At 42.9% G+C, this 5,244-nt stretch overlaps 1 pseudogene; it reads left to right on the top strand.

The window, feature by feature from the left end:
- Positions 1-3,464: 3,464 nt before the first annotated feature.
- LOC136658035 (5S ribosomal RNA) lies at positions 3,465-3,584 on the top strand (annotated as a pseudogene).
- Positions 3,585-5,244: the final 1,660 nt, after the last annotated feature.

A 5,244-nucleotide genomic window follows, 5' to 3' on the forward strand; every position in this document is an offset into this window, starting at 1 on the left:
TCCAGTAAAGAACTCCAGTGGTGTCACCACATGATCAAAGTGACCTTGTAAAAATGTCCTCTGTCAAGTTCTTGTGAAACACTTTTACTTCCAGTTTACTTGAGCAGGATATACTTATACAATAATCCAGGTAAATGACCTGATTGGACCTGTTTGACCCATCCAGTCAGTCCCATGTGATGCATGCTCATGAAGTGCGCACATCCTGGTTCCAACTCTCCCTTCTGGGAGAATTTGGGTCATTTCACTTAGGCGCAATCCTAACCTACTTTCCAGCACCAACATAAGGGTAGCTCCTAGGTGAGGAAACAAACATTCTCTTAATTACTTTTCTTACTCTTCCATGGGGAGGCAGTTCATCTGATCCACCCCTTACATGCAGTGAGTCTACTCATTGTTTATTGCATGGGATTGGTCAGACAGGTAAAGTGTCTTCTGAACCAGCCCAATCTGGACATACACACAATTTTTAGATCTCCATGTCTCACACAGTTAGACCTCAGCATTGAATAAAATCATTGATGATGATGATGATGTTCAGATTATATCTGTAGGGAAGGAAGCAGACTTTAGAGAATTATAGATTTAAAAAATGTTTATATGTAAAAATGGAAATTAAAGGAATTAAATTAGATAAATTGTCACTATCACATCAGCTAGCAGGAGAGACTAGCAGGAGAGAGAGCAGGAATAATTTGAAGGATGGATGGAGTAAAGGTCCAGAGCTCAATTGTGCAGAAGTAGCCCAACTACAGCACAGATGTCTGCAGCTCCGAGGAAAGAATACTGGCCTATCAGCGCCTAAAGCAATACTCTAGATTGAGCCTTTTTAATACCTTGTTGAAAAAGACACTCCACTCAGGGAACCGTTTGAATAGGTGACATCCATCAGATAAAGTTAATCCCTTGGTTTGCAAAGTATACAAGCCAATAATTTTAAATGCATGAGTAAATTACCATGACAGTGGTGGATTTAAATGCTTAAAAAACAATGTCCTTCCTTAGCCAGCACAGTAGCACTGTCCAATGGAAAAACAGTTTTAAGTACAGTAATCAGTGCATGGGAGTTTTACTTTGTTTTCTACCTTAAACACTTTCAAAGATTTTAAAGATACTTGAAGTCATCCATGAAGTCTCAGTTTGGAGAGTGGGTTCCAGCACTTCAGGGATGTACGTGTGTGTGTGTGTGTGTGTGTGTGTGTGTGTGTGTGTGTGTGTGTGTGTGTGTGTGTGTGTAAATACATTCCAACCTTTAAAAAACTGGTTTGCGAATTTTGGCTTTTCAGAATTCAGGCTGCACTTTGCAGTGCTGGAAGTGTCATTTTCTTTCTGAATTTGTGCAAAATGCTACTGTGGCAGAACTGTAAGCTTCCTTGTATTTATGTTTACATGGGGTACTCCCTACTGTGTCCTGGTCCATATTTTTAAATGAGAACAACACATGGAAAGAAGCCTCCTGGAGGCTTCCTGTTAGGTACTTGCAAAAATTGTTTTTCATTTTTCTAATGCTCATGTTTGTTTGTTTTTTTTTTTTTAAAAAAAGCTTTAAATCAATTTATTTAAATGGTTTTGTTTTGCTGCAATTTTAATTCATTTTGATTTTCCTCATTCATTTTTAATTTTAATTTTATTTTTTGGATCAAAAGAAGTGTAAAGTTACTGTAGATCCAGGAAGAAGCTTCAACATACTGCTGCCATTTTTGTTACCATACGGCCCCTGATGCAGCATCATTCCTAAAACACACCGTCGTTACCTGTCATCTGTCCCATTTGTTCCATGGTGCATCTATTTCAGAATGAATGGAACCTGATATGAATGGGCCCCATTTGTATTTGGTTGCATTCATTCTGGAATGTATGTACCTAAGTTGCTTGTCCCAAAGCAATAACAGGCAGCTTTTGAACCCCCTACACCTCTCTCCTCAGACCATGCTTTGGACAGGGAGAGTTCTATCCTTCAATCACCTATATGGCAATGCAACAACAATTTCCTGTGTAATAAAAGGTAATTACAAGCACAGCTACTTTAAAAGTGCATAAAACGTAAGTGCAGCCCAATTGGTCTTCAGAATTGGGTGTCACACAGCCCCCTCAGTGACGCAACCTCTGAGTACTTCTGCCCACTTCAGCTTGTGGAAGTTTATATCTTGACAAGTCAGCCCCCATCACAGTGGTCCACCTCTCCATGAACCATCTCAACATGTGCTGAGTGTCCTCTACAGCCCCAACCAGCATCTATTAAATCACACTGACCAAGACTCGCTCATGGCTGGCTGTTGGCCATTCTAAGCATGTGTCATATACTTCAATGTCTCTGTCTGGAAGAGGTTGAGGGTCATCTTTGAGAGCTTGTCACTCATTTCCCAGTTCACGTGCAACAACTCCTGAGAAAACTTGAGATGCTTCTTCCTGTTCCTAAGAAGCCACGTCCCCTCCGCCCCGCCACTTGAAGTCTCCACTGCTTGATTTCTACAAAAGGAGAGCTGGGTTTAAGTAGGGCAATACTTGTCCAATCTCTACTGCAGTCAGTGGTGAAGGTAGGAGAGGCATTCCCCAACCTCCCGCTCTCCTTGCTCATACTGACTGACTGCCCCCAACTTTCCCAAGCGTTGGTTTTAAATACTACAGTATGTGTGCAATCCCTTCTGTGGTCAACACCAAAGACAGGAAAGACATCCCTCCTTACAGCTCTTTTTGCTCTGAATTAGTGGCTGTCCTCTCACTTCCCAAAGCACTCTTCATGGGGATAGAGGCAATTACCTGGTTCTGAAATCACCTGCTGTGACAGTTCAACAGCAGCAGGCTGTCTGCACCACCCATAGCTTGGGATGAATTGTCCAATGCAGGAGATGGCTGCGGTGAGAGACTCTTTTCAATCAACAGGAACCAGACTTAAGATCATGTCTTCCTCACCATTTGCTTCTTCCCCCACATCCGTCAATGTAGCAGTATAACTCTCCTGGTGCACCATTCCCAAGCCATTCATGAGGGATACCACCACTCCACAGTCTACAAAGAGAAACTGGCCAAAGATGTGGAAGAGCATGCTTGTCTTGGAGCACCTGGAACAGCCATTGTCCTTCACCAGTATGTAGTTTCTCCAAATTCCTTGACTTTGCTCCTGCACATCCTTAAACACTTTCAGGTAATTTTTCAGGTGTTTCAAACATTCAGGTGTTTAAGGTAATTTTTGGCAAGAGCTGCCTGGACAGCTTCTTCCTATCAAATGTCTGTGAAGGCTCTCCTCCTTGCCCCTTGAAGGGTTCCTCAGATGGCGAGGAGACCTTTGTTGCTGACACAAGACAGGAGACAGGAGTCCAATGGAATTTCTCTTTTCTGCATCATTATTTGATCCAGATAATCACCCAGAGTTCATGCACAAATCACTTTCATGCCTTTCTCTTCTGCTTACCACAAGCGAAGGGGAGGAGACCACTGCCTTTTAAAGCCAAAACCAAGGCCAGGATGGCAGCAACTGTTACCCTGCACATGCCCAATCTCGTCTGATCTCAGAAGCTAAGCAGGGTCAGGCCTGGTTAGTACTTGGATGGGAGACCGCCTGGGAATACCGGGTGCTGTAGTCTTATACCATATGGGAATGGTATATATACTTATATACTTATATACTATGGGAATACCATAGTCTTTCGAGACTGAAGGTTGCCAACCATTTGAGCTGTGGTGAAGGAGAGCTTGCTGGGAGTCAGTCTAGGGTGCTGTCTCACATCCTCTGTGGACTCAAAACTCATGGATATTGAAAACCACATGAGTTGTCATGAGCTGTACATTCAAAAAGCACATGGAGAATTTGGAACTCATACACTAAAAGAACTCTTGGAATATAATAATAACAATACAAGGTGAAAAAGGGATTTGGGCAATCTTTAGTAAAAAAAAAACTCACAGGTGACTCACTGACAGGGAAGCCCACATGGGTTTTGCATCCAAACATACAACTACTCCACGACAAATACCCATTTCTATGGGGGTTATTGCATGTTTGATCTGGGCCCGAGGCTGAGATTGGGATCTTTTACTGAATGAATTCACAACTGAGCTGGAAGTTGGACGTGGAACTATAAATCACTATATTTACTCTCAAATATTAATATGTGAGTAACTGCCCAATCCTATACTCCATTTGTGCTGCCAAAATGCAAGTCCATGTGGACCCAAAGGGGTGTGGCAAAAGTAAGCAAGATGCATAGAGTATTGGCAGTGCCTTTGCAACAGATTACCACCCCTTGCCCACCCTAGCCATGCCTCCCAGATCCCCACTCCCCCTCCCCCTCTCTGTACCATTACTCTGCCCACTGCCCATCACTCATGCAAACTTACCAGCACTAGGAGATTCAGATGAGCTGCTGCTGTGATTTGAGGCAGTGCAAAATGTGAGCTGTTTCATGCTACGGGGTTGTTGCCACAAATGGAAAGTGGTGCTGGTCATGCAGTAGTGGCTCATTTGGCTCCTCTGGCATTTGTAAGTTGGCACGGGTGGTGGATGGTGGGTGCAGCAATGAAGCAGAGAGGGGGAGGATAAGGGTGGGGGTCAGGGTTGCCAGTAAGCATGTTTGGGGTGGGTAGGGAATGGTTATCCATGGCAATGTCGCCGCCAATATCCTATGTGCCTTGCTCAGCCCTGCTGTGTCCTGTTGGGTCCACTCAGACTTGAGCCAGTCAGACAGCTGGTGCAGATCCAAGTAGACCCATAGGTAGAGGTGATTGAAAATGGTTTTATTTTTGTCTTGGATTTTGATGTTTTCCAAAGTTAGAAGTACAGAAAACTGTTATGTGTTTTTCATACCAAGGGTGCTTTTTTTAATAAGTTATCATAAATTATAATTACTTTTAAAGTGTACTAGGTAGGTGATATAGGTGATATACTGTCAGCAGATGCAGCCATGTGCATGTAGTTAGAGAATGGTTTTATTTTTTTCACAGATTTGGGGGGATTTTTGTTTGTTTTTACAAAAATGAGGAGTGGTGTTATGTCTTTTTATTATCACAGAAGAAAAACCCCTCTACCCATAGGATAACAAGGAACTTACTTGGAGGTAAGGGAACAAAAGTTATTTTTCTACAAGGAGGCCTCCTGATTCCCCACCACCACCACAGGATGCAGTGTGCACCTTCATGGCACAGCTGCATTGGTGCAAATGGCAGGGGATAGGACTGGGGCATTAAATATTTAATTATGTCATCCCACCTATCAATCTAAGATTAATTGCTTTTACATCAACTGGA

Source organism: Tiliqua scincoides, chromosome 7 (assembly GCF_035046505.1).
Source record: "Tiliqua scincoides isolate rTilSci1 chromosome 7, rTilSci1.hap2, whole genome shotgun sequence".
NCBI lineage: Eukaryota > Metazoa > Chordata > Lepidosauria > Squamata > Scincidae > Tiliqua > Tiliqua scincoides.